Here is a 12,501-nt window from a genome sequence, read left to right on the forward strand (position 1 = left end):
TTCTGGTCAAAACACGAATTGTTCATTTTTCCAGTGGGGAGGGGTTTATCATGAGGGTGGAACCATGACTGACCTCTGTACCCCCCCCAGGGCCTCCCACACAGTAGACATTTAATACATATATGTTTGTTCAACATCACTGAATCAGAGAACCTCAGAAGGGAACTTTGCTTGATTTTTTGGAATTCTCTAAGTCTGCAAGGAGAGTGATAGTTTAGTTTCCTCCTTGTCTCCTTTGATTCAGAAGGGAACTCAGGTCATCTATTCCAACTGAACCCCAAACCAGAATGGAAAATGGCAGTGGCTGCGATATTAGCATTTACATAGAGCTTTAAGGTTTGCAAAGCTCTTCATAATATTTTCTCATTTGATTTCTTCAACAATCCAATGAGGTCAGTGCTATTACTCTCCCCATTTTACAGAAAACAGAGGCTGAAAGACACTGTGACTTAGGTTAATGGAACTTAGGTTAATGATCAAGTTTAGGGTTTCCTGTTTTAAAAGCAGTAATAATTACTCTTTGGCCATTCACATCATTTTCAATCTACCTATTCCTGGTTCCACATGCCCCAATCGACGGGATTCGAGGAAAAAAGTTTTTTGCTTTTTAAAAAAAATTCCACAAGATTATTTCCCCACAGTTCTATTATTTAACATCTGGATGTGGGTCTGGTCATAGCTCTTTATTTGTCCAAATTTGTTAGCTCTGCTTTGTCTCGTATATCTTCTATATTTATCGCATTAGAAAATAAAATTCTAGCCGTTTTGTGAAGATTACTTCATTTATCTTGATGATATCTCTACGAGGTAAAGGAAAGGCAAGTATAAACATAAGTACTTTATACACAGAAAAACAGATTCATTTGATTAGAGAAAGAGCTGAAGAAATAAACTGTCCTTTCTTTAACAAATTCTCTGATTTGTGGTATGTATTTACTCTGTTTTTAAAAATAGTTTCTCTCCTCTCCCAAAGTTGAAACCTGAAATTCAGTGACATCATTACCAGACAAGATTGATTGAATTTCAGTTGTACATTAGGAACATTTGAAAGGGAGATGGGAGATAGACAATAGAGATAAGCAAGAAAGTACAAAAAGCAGACACAATCTAAGCACAATGAGGTGTTTATAATCTAAGGTGGAGCCAGATAAGAGAGATAAACAAATACTATTTGTACACTTTTGGCTTACTAAAATGGAGGCTTCACAACCCACATAACTATGAGGCAAAATATATTGCAAATTTCAACAGAGGAAAGGATACTGGCACCCTAACAACAAAGTACAGTAAAAAGAGCTCTGGACTTGGAACTAGGAAGACCTGAGTTCAAGTCCTAACTCCCACATTTACTAGCAGGGTGAATTAGGACTAAGCCATTTGAACTCTGAGCCAAGGTTTCCTCATCTGCCAGATGGAAATACAAATTCTTACACTAGCTCCTTCACAAGATTATTATACGATTTAGGTAAGTATGTAAAAGTACTTGGTACAACCACAAAACACTATGAATAATAGTTTTTTTTTAAGCTGGAAAATTATATTAATCTATGTGAAGATCATTTAAAAAGGAACCGTATTCTTAGAAAAATTGTGTATTAAAAGAATGAATAATATTATTATAATATTAATATCATATATGTATAATAACAATATAATACTAATATTAATATTTACATTGCACCTATTAAGTGTCAAGCATGGTGCTAAGCACTTTACAATTATTATCTCATTTAATTCTCACAACAACCCTGTAAAGCAGGTGCTATTATTATCCCCATTTTTACAGATGAAGAAACTGAGAGAGCAAGTGATTGGCCCAGGGTCACATAGACAGCAAATCTGGGAGATGGACTTTGAACTTGGGTCTTCCTGATTCTTGGACCCAGTGCTCTATCCATTGTGGCACCCAGCTGCTCAAACTAAGAGAAATTTTATGCTCAATTTGCTTTTCCTGCCCAGCAAAGCAGCGAATCATCATTCAAGAAAAAAAAAAAAGATGATTTAACAAAATAAAACTTTCAAATTTTCTTGAAGAAAAGACTAGAACTGAAAAGAACATTTGATCTACAAGAATGAAAAGAAGCATTAGAAGATAAACATGAAAGACCAATATAAAGGATTTATTTAATAGGTTCAAACTGTTTACTTCTCATATGGGAAAAAGGTATATATAAACCTTAAGAATGATGTCAGGAAGTTTGAAAAAATATCTATAGATAGAAGCTTTGAGTTGATTATAAAAGAATGAACTTAAAAAGAAAATAAAATTGGATGGGGAGGGATAAAATGTAATAAGTGTTTTATTCCTCTTAAAACAGTAAACCACATTATACTCAACCTTTAATAGTAACTAATTTTCAAAGCCATTTCTAGCTTCTTTTTTTCTTGAGGAAACCTGTACGTATTTGTGTACCACTAATATACACACTAACCAAGTGAGCAGAACTAAACAGTATGAATAGGTATGCCAGAAGTCTGGACATTCTTCCCACCTGAGTATGGAAATGGTATGGGAAATATTTTCCAGACTGACCTACCTAAAATAAACCCCAACAAAACCAACAAAAGACAGATAAGGATTTTGCTGGATCACAACAAATTGAAGTGTCCCTCAAAAGGTTTAGATAGGGAATGCTAAGGTATAATTACATATTATACATTATATATTACTCTCTTTCATACATTGATTGGTTCAGCTAAACTGGCCTTTTTGCTGTTTCTTACATCCAACATTCCATCTTCTCTTTCTGGGAATTTGCAAAGACTGTCTCCTGAGTCTGGAATGAACTCTTGCCTCATGTTCCTACTGCTAATACTTCTCTTTTTGCCAAATTACCTTCTGTTTCTTCTATCTCTGTGTGTACTAATATGTATATTATATGGAAAATACCTATTTCTCGGTGTACATTTTGTTTCTCTCAATAGGAAGTAAGCTTCTTGAGGTCAGGAACATTTCATGTCCGTTTTTGTATTCCCTAGAAATAAAACAATGCCTAGTACACAGAGGGGAGGCACTTAATAAATGTTTGCCCCTTCATGGCTTGATTAAAATAATGGTCATATGGGTGAAGGTTCAGTGCCAGAGTGAGGACTCAAATCTAAGGCCTCTGCTACAAATCTAGGGTTCTTTCTTCTACCTTGTGTCTAGAAAGAATTCTTCCTCTAGCCCCCATATCATCAGGAAGCTAGATAGTATACTGCAATAATGGTGAACCTTTTAGAGACCAAGTACTGTGTCCCTCCCTCCCACTGAGTGCCAGGTGCACACAGCCACCCATTACCCTACACAGGAGAAGGAGGAAGCACTCCCATTGGTCTGCTGGCCAGAGGAGCAGGTGATGTGAAAAATGTCATTGGACAAAGTGGAGAGGGGGTGGGGAGCAGATCCACCCAAGTCCCTCTGCCTTTCTAGTAATGAACTGGGGTGCAGGGGTGGCCGAGTGCCCACAAAGAGCTCTCTGCGTGCCATCTTTGGCACCTGTGCCATAGGTTCACCATCATTGATATAGTGGTCCTGATGTCAGGAAGATCTGAGTTTGTCTCAGATGCTTAATAGCTGTACAATCTTAGAGAAGTCACTTAACCTTTATTTCCCTAAGTTTCCTCAACTATAAAATGGGGATAATAACAGTACTTGTCCCACAGGGTTGTTGTGAGGATCGAATGAGGAAAAATTTCTAAAGTGCTTTTTTCATTGTGAGTTTTTAAAAAATCTCTTATTTCTGAATATCTCCCTTCTATTTTCTGTTCTCAATGATCAGGCCCTTATAATGAAGAAAAAAGGAGAAGAAAAAAGCAGAACAGCAAAATAAGCAGGCACTTTCAAAAGAAATAGATTTTTATACCTAATAAAAGTTTCACACACTAAAATCTATTCTTTGACACTTAGTCATAATAGTTAACATCATATAGTACTATATGCTGGGCACTGTGATGAACACTACAATTATTATTTCATTTTATTCTCACAACAATTCTAGGAGATTAATGCTATGATTATCTCCATTTTAGAGATGAGGTAACTGAAGCAAATAGATTAAGTGACTTCCCTAGTCACACAGCTGGTGTCTGAGGTCAGATTTGAACTCGGGTCTTCTGACTCCAGACTTAGCACTATCTACTAGACCATCTAGCTGCTTGGCTAACCCAGGGGATAGGGTGCAGGTGAGAGGAAAGGGCAACAGAGGCTTGTCATTTCTATAAACTCTGGCCCAAAGTCCAACAGTATGGTAATTTCCTTGTCTGACCCTGCCCATGGAGAAGAAAGAGTCTGTTTATTTAGCCCTTTCCTAGTGATTGGGCCAATGCATTTGGCATAAGTTAGAGCTTCCAGGATAATCTTTCAAGGTCATCATCTCTCCAGGCTTAGTAAATTTGAAAATATTGTTCAAAAATCCATTTGGTCTTAAGCATTCTTCTGGGCAGGGTCAGAGAACAGGCATTACAATAATGTACAGAGCTAGTTATGTTAGCTCTGAGGAATGTCAGCTGTCTTCCAGTGCTGGAGAATATGTTCTGCTATTGCAGAAATTTCTCAAGATGCCCTTCTTCAAGTGGGCTCCAGGAAGAGATATGCCAGCGAGCCAGGCAGCAATGTGCCTTTTGAAATGTGGCAGGAGAGCCAGAATAAGCAGATAGGAGGCTGCTCCTTTCCTTCAGAATTCCTTGGATGCTTTTTGATGGCTCTGTGATCTCATTCACAGGGTGCTCCATTCAGTGATCCTGGCCACAAACCCCTCATGCTCTTTTTAGTCAGTGAGACTTTGGCCTTGTCCACAGTCTTCAAAAGGGGGTCAACCTAATGTGCCGGGGCCTTCCTTTAGTTCTTGTGACATTGAAGTAAAAATAACACAACTGGGGAATGGGCAAAAAGGGGAAAAAAGTTTGTGTGTGAATAATTCTTGTAAATCTATTGGTTTAAACTGCCTTGAAGAGGACTATGGTGGACTACAAATCCTATTACAATTTCCTTTTCAACCAGTGCTTCAAATACAAGGTATCCCTTTCACATTGCCACTTTCCTCATTGCAATTTTGATATATCACAGGTCAACATAAGACATTAGTTGGGAATTTTTTTTGGGGGGGGGCAGGGGTGGTGGTTTGTGGAAACCACAGATAACAACACATGAAGACCAGCAGACAACCCAAAAAGTTTAGCAATTCAGAAATGCCTTAAGCATATGACTAATATTGGGTAATAACACCTTTTAATACTATAAATATACACAATTTCTTTTTTAAGTTAAAATAAGTAAAAACTTAAAGTTTGTGAAAAGAACATGAAAGCGAACACAGAGAGGCTAGAAATGTAGAGATATCTTAAAAAGTTTAGTAATTCATAATGCACATAAAGTATTGTAAACACCCCATAAAAAAAAGAAAGAAAATTCTCTGGTATGAAGGAAAGACCAATAAATTTTACATGGATTTTCCAAATCACAGGGTACTACGCCACAACCCCAAGATGTGGAAGGGATCCCTGTACTTACAGTGAAAATGACTAACACTTTTATTTCTCCCCTGTGAAACTACCTCACATTTAGGAAATGGATAGGTAGGATGATTTTCTGTTGGCTATTTCTTTTCTAAAACTTAGATTTTTTATTTTAGTTTTCTTTTCATGTTAGGATCCAGTATTTAAAGGTAGAAAAGATCGTCAGTAGTTTCTGATCAAACACTGTAAGTAGAGCTATAAATAGACTTTTTTCAATTGAGGCAAAAGCAGTTGAGCAGGAACAAGGTGTGGGATGGATGGTATAGAGGATGGTCCAGTCAGGAATACAGTCATCATGGGGAGGGCCAGTCTAGAGGTGGGAATTATAACCAAGATTGGACATGGAAGAGGATTGCTACACTAATGGGACTATGGAAGTGGCATACACAGAATTGTGGGCAGGTAGAGGAAATGTAGGGCAGTGAGGTGGCATAATGGATGGATTTAGACTCTTCTTCCCAAGTTCAAATCCAGCTTCAGACACTATCTATGTGACTCTGGACAATCCACTTGCTTCTTTTTTCTCATCTGTAAAATGAGCTGGAGAAGGTAATGGCAAACTACTCCAGTACCTTTACCAAGAAAACCTCAAATGGGGTCACATAGAGTTGAACAAGACTGAAAACAACTAAGTGACAAAAGAGGAAATGTTAGGGCAACACAAGGAAAGTAAAAGTTACTGCGCTTTCTAATCAGTGCTTTCCAAACTAAACTCAACTTACTACCATTTTTCCCATCTCTTAATTTTAAAAAATTAATATTCTATCTTATTGTCTAATAATGCCCATAATTTCGCTGTACCTTGGATTTTTAGCACATTATCTCAGCATAAGTTTTAGCAAACAATGCAATGATATCAGGATTCCATGGCATATATAATAACATCTTGCATATTGTTTCATTGTCTCCACAATTTAACTATACATTACAAATGTCAATGAACTCATCAAATACTTCTCAATAGATCTACCTGAGCTGCTAAGCAAGTCAAATTCTTCAAAAGTGCTAATAAACATTTTTCTGAATGAGGGGATGATGGTGTATTCAGAGGTGCAGCTGACCAAAAGACACTCTTTAGTTATGCATTGGCCAACAATAAAGCACAAAGGTGAAAAGATCGACAACCAAGGAGGGAATTAAAGCATGTAGCCCCTGTGAGAAATCCTCATTAGAAAGCTAACAAAGCTTCTGGAAGCTATTTATCTCAGAAAAGAGCTATCATTTGTAGTGGCAGAAAAATTGGAAAATGAGGTGATGCCCCTCGATTGGAGAATGGCTGAACAAATTGTGGCATACCATGCTGATGGGATACAATTGTACCATAAGGATCGGTGAATTGCTTGATTTCTATAAGAACTGGAAGGACCTACACAAACTGATGTGGAGTGAAATGAGCAGAACCAGGAGATCATTAAACACAGTAACTGAAATATTGTGGGATGATCAAATGTAATAGACTTTGCTACTAATAGCAATGTAATGATCCAGCACAACACTGAGGGACTGAGGAGAAAGGATGCTATCCACATTGATAGAAAGAACTGTGGAAGTAGAAATGCTGAAGAAAAACACATGATTTATATGGGTATATGATTTGGGGTTTTGGTTTTAAAAGATGACTCTATTATAAAAATGAATAATATGGAAATATTTTGAATGATAATACATGTATAACTCAGTGGAATTACTTTTCAATTCTGGGAGGAGTAAGGGAAGAGGGGAGGGAGAAAACATGAATCATGTAACCATAGAAAACATTTTTAAAAGAAAATTATATTTAAAAAAAGAAAAGAGCCATCATGTCATAAGTTGATCACTTCCATTTTTTTGTGGTAGCTAAAAAATTGGAATCACATTAATTGAGGAGCCACTGAACAAAATTGTAGCATATATAATCATAAGACTAAAGATCTAAAGCTGGAAGAGAGCTCAGATGTAACCTTGTCTAAGCCCTTCATTTCATAGATGAGGAAATTAACTCTGAAAGAGGTTAAGTGACTTATCCAGGGTCATACAGGTAATAGGTAGCAGAACTAGAATGTGAACTCAGATCTTATGTCTCTAAGTTAAACATTTTTTCCACATTACCACATTGCCTCTGAATGGAATATTATTGGGCAATAAGAAAGTATGAATATGTGGAATTTGGGGAAATCCAAGGAAGATTTACAGGAAACAGAATCAGGAGAACAAAACCTAATGACCACAATCATGCAAATGAAATCAACAAGTGAACCTGTATAACACGCAATAAACAATACTGGCCCTAGAGAACTGATAATTAAATATATTTTTCCCCTGGCAAAATTCTAGACTATATTATTAAAGAGATGGCTAGTGAGAACCTTGAAAAGAACACAAAGAGCCAGAATGGCTTCAGCAAGAATAGGTTGTGCCACAATAACTTTATTCCTTTTTTAAATAAGGTCAATAACCTGGAGATTGATGCAAATATAGCTAGATTATCAGAGAGTATCTCGTGCTATTTTTGTAGAAAAGATAGAAAGCTGTGGACTAGACAATACACAGTTAGGTGATTTCAAAATTAGTTGAATGGACAGACTAAAAAAAATATCAATCACTAGTTGTTTATCAGTTTGGAAAGAGATCTTAAAGACCCATAGGGATCTTTGCATTTTTAGGAATTAGTTGGATAAAGAAATATATGGGATTTTTATTAAATTGGCAGAAGATACGAAGCTGGGAGATATAACTAATAAGCTAGATAACAAATTCAGGATGACCCCACATCTTGGCAGCCTAGCAAATGATTGAATTAAATAAGAAGAAATTTAATAGAGGTAAATGTAAAATAATATACTTAGGTTTGAGAAATCAGATCTACAAGTATAAAATGGAGAAAGCATAATTACATAACAGTTAGTTGAAAAAGATCTTGGGTTCTTAGTGAACTGCAAGCTCAACAAACTGATAGAATTATATTTAGCTTCTAAAGCCAATATAATCTTAGACTGCATTAAGAGACACATAGTTTAAAGGATTAAGAACTATTCCCCAATGGATAAGCAGTAAAAGAATATGAACAAATGGTCCTCAAAGAAAAAGGGAAAATTAGGAACCACTCTATGGAAGAACACTCTAAGTCACTTAATAATAAGAGAAATGAAAAGTAAAATAACTCTGAAGTTTCACCTCAGCCCGAGAAAACTGGCAAAGATAATAAAAGATGGAAATAGTAAATATTGAAAGGATTGAGGGGTAGCATGAGCATCAGATTAGGAATTAGTCTAACCATTTTGGGAAGTTGTTTGGAATTATGCTTTTTAAAAAAGTGACTAAAATGCTTATATGCATATACTTCATCTACTTTAAGGAGGCCAAGGATATTAATAATAATTATGTAAGCAGCACTTTTGTGATAGAAAATAACTAGAATCAAAGTGGATGTCTATTAATTGGGGGAAAGACTAAACAAATTGGGGTACGTGGACATGATGGAATGGTACTGTTATAAGACATGATGAATGTGAAAAAATTAGAGGCATGAGAAGGCTTTTATGACCTTATGGACAGTGAACTCAGTGGACTCCACAAAACAATATTCTTAGATGTGTGTAATTATTAACAAAGTTATTCATATATAACATACAATAATATGTTGCCATTGTATAACAACATATATTATAGTTATGATCTATCATGACTACAACATTGTAAATGGAACAAAAAATTAAATCAAATGTTACTTATGTGAATTTATAATGATCAAGCTTGGACCAAAAGAAGAATTGATCGGTGGGCAATGATGGGTACAAATATGGCACATTTTGTCCTAGAGTTAAAGTGTTGATTGTTTTTTGCTGAACCATTTCCCTCCCCATCTTTTTATTTTCTTTTTGATTGCTTTATTACAAGGGATGGCTCAACTGGGTAGGGGGAGATATATATTTGGCAGTAAAAGTGATAAAAAGGCAAGAAGATGAATTTTTTTAAAACTTTTTTTTTAAACCCTTGCCTTCTGTCTTAGAACCAGTATTGGCTCTAAGGCATAAGAGCAGTAAGGGCTACGCAATGGGGATTAAGTGACTTGCCCAGGGTCACACAGCTAGGAAGTATCTGAGGTCAGATTTGAACCCAGGACCTCCTGTCTCTCTGGGCCTGGCTCTCAATCCACCAAGCCACCCAGCTGCCCCCTTTACTTTCTTTTTTTAAAAATTTTATTGATATCTTTTATTTTGATATACTGGCTACTTTTTTATTAATCAGCTTTATTTCCAGGTATCTGAGCCCCTTGCTCCCCTCCCCACACCATAGAAGGCATCATTTGGCAAACAACTATGTATATAGATTATGGCTTTCATGTTTCCATTTCTCAGTTCATTCTCTGGAGGTGAACATTTGCAAGTTATTCTTCAAGTATTAAATTTGTAGCTGTGTATAATTTTCTCTTGTTTTCACTCATTTCCCTCTTCATTATATCATGAAGTTCTTTTCAAACAAAAAAATTCTGTGATTATTTCTTGTGGCATAAGGATCAGTGAATTTTAAAATAATCTTTAAAACTATGAGATGGGATAACTAGATTCTCTTTTTTAGTAAATAAAGGGGTGAACATATACCTAGAGACAGGGAAGAGATGAGAATGGTAATTTCAGCCTCTTTCTTCATTTGAATTTGAAATAATCTGTGTCTAGAAATAAGAAGCGGGCAGTGGGGGTGCTCAGTGGATTGAGAGCCAGGCCTAGAGATGGAAGGTCCTGGGGTTCAAGTCTAGCCTTGGACACTTCCTAGCTATGTGACCCTGAGCAAGTCACTTGACCCCCATTGCCTAGCCCTAACCACTCTTCTGCCTTAGAACTAATACACAGTATTGATTCCAAGACAGGAGGTAAGAGTTTAAAAAAAAAACAAAGAAAAGAGGTGATGGGACTACTTTACTCCGCTCTAGTCAGACCACATGGAATATTGTGTTCAGGCCTGAGCACCATAGTTTAGAAAGGGCATTGATTAACTTGTGTGTCCAAGGAAAGCAAATGGAATGGTGAAGGTCTTCGAGTTCATGCTGATGAGGATGGGCTGAAGGACTCGGAGATGTTTTACCTGTAAAAGAGAAAACTCAGGGCTAGATTTGGGGGGAAGAGTGCAGGGGTTTGATGAGATAGACTATCTGGGTCAGAGAGTTTAGATGTGTTTTCTTTGGTTCTATTGGGTGGAACTAGATGCAGGGATGAAAGTAGCAAAGAAACAAATTAAGGCTTGATTAAAGGGAATTTTCTAAAAACTAGCATCCTCCAAACAGATGATTAGGATGTTTCCTTAGTGTCTTGAAGCAAAGGTTGGAAGACCATTTTGGAGGTGTGTGTGTTATAACAGGAAAGAGCATAAGCATTTACATGGTGGCCACTATACTAGGCACTGTACTAAGTACTTTATAAATATTGTCTCATTTGATCCTCACAACAACCCTGGGAAGTAGGTACTATCATTATCCTCATTTTACAGATGAGGAAACTGAAGCAAACAGAAGTAAAATGACTTGCCCAGGGTCTCACAACCAGACAAGTATCTGAGGCTGGTTTTGAACTGAGGTCTTTCTGACTCCAGGCCCAGTTCTCTAGTTGACACTTAGCTTTCCTTAGCAGGCTAGATTACAGTGTAAACAGGAGTGCTGTATAATAAACCTGGAAAGACAAGGTTGGAGCCAGGTTACTTTAAATACCAAATAGAATTTTGTTTTTGATCCTAGAGGTAATAGGGAGCTACTGGTGTTTATTGAGCAGGGTGGTAAATAGTCAGGTCTTGTGCTTTAGCAATCTCACTTCTATACCTGCACAGAGGATATATTGGAAAAGTGAAAGGTATAAAGATTGGACTGAAATTGGAAATAAATTCAAAACTAAACAATTTTTATTGAAAAATCCTTACCTTTCATGTCGGAACCAATACAAAGTATGAATTCTAAGACAAAAGAGTAGTAAGGACTAGGCAATGGGGATTAAATGACTTGCCCAAGGTCATATAGCTAGGAAGTATCTGAAGACAGATTTGAACCCAAGATGTCCTATCTCCAGACCTGGCTTTCTGTCTACTAAGCCACCTAGCTGCACCCCTTTAAGGATTTTTTAAAGTAATAATTTGACTCCCTCAGTTTCCTCCTCTGTAAAATAAGGAATTTGGACAAGACAGTTTGTAGTAGCTCCAAATCATAGGATCCTATGAAAGCCTATTGTCATATGTGTGTGTGTGTGCACATGTGTGTATGTGTGTGTGTGAAGTTTATAAAGTATTTTATTATTAACCCCTTTTATCCTCAAAACAACCCTGCAAGGTAGGTGCTATTATTATCCCCATTTTACAGATAGAGGTAAAATGATTTGCCCAGGGTCACATAGCTAATAAGTGTCTGAGGCTGAACTTAAATTTAGGTCTTCCTTTCTCTGGGTCCAGTACTCTATCTACTGATTCAACTAGCTGCACGTATAAGCACATATATGTATATGTGTGCATGAATGTGTATATGCATGTACTGTATAAATGGAGATTTTGAACCCTAGACTTCAATCCCCAGAAGTCCTTGGTATTTCCCAGAATTCCCTATAATCTCACCTAAGTTTCCACGTAGGCGAGATCACAATTGGTATTTAACTGGCAGTAATGCCTACCATGCGCTCTCTACCATTGCAATGATGTAGTAAGTTTAGTGGTAAGCTAAGCGCGGGGATTTTGAATGGGCTAATCAGCCATGGGCACATGGTTTTTATTTTGTATCCTTGATTTCTAATAATCCTTAATAAACCTCATAAAATGTAATTTTTATTATTAGAGATAATTTAATTTTTACAGTACACACATGAGGTTTGTGTAAATGTGTACATATGTAACATCACTTACTTCCATGTATCTGGAAAGATACTGTTCTTTTCATGAAGTCTTATTCACATAGGAAAGCTCTGAGTTGTCCATAACTTAGCTGTATAATTTCAGTACAAAGGAGAAAGGGGAAGGGTAGGTATGGGGGGGCAGGGGGACACTTCTTACCCTTTC

At 36.7% G+C, this 12,501-nt stretch overlaps 1 protein-coding gene across 1 annotated transcript in view; it reads right to left on the bottom strand.

The window, feature by feature from the left end:
• KCTD1 (potassium channel tetramerization domain containing 1) overlaps positions 1 to 12,501 on the bottom strand; it is a 249,920-nt gene that overhangs the window by 197,168 nt on the left and 40,251 nt on the right. The window lies entirely within an intron of this gene.

The sequence above is a fragment of the Monodelphis domestica genome, chromosome 3, assembly GCF_027887165.1.
Source record: "Monodelphis domestica isolate mMonDom1 chromosome 3, mMonDom1.pri, whole genome shotgun sequence".
NCBI lineage: Eukaryota > Metazoa > Chordata > Mammalia > Didelphimorphia > Didelphidae > Monodelphis > Monodelphis domestica.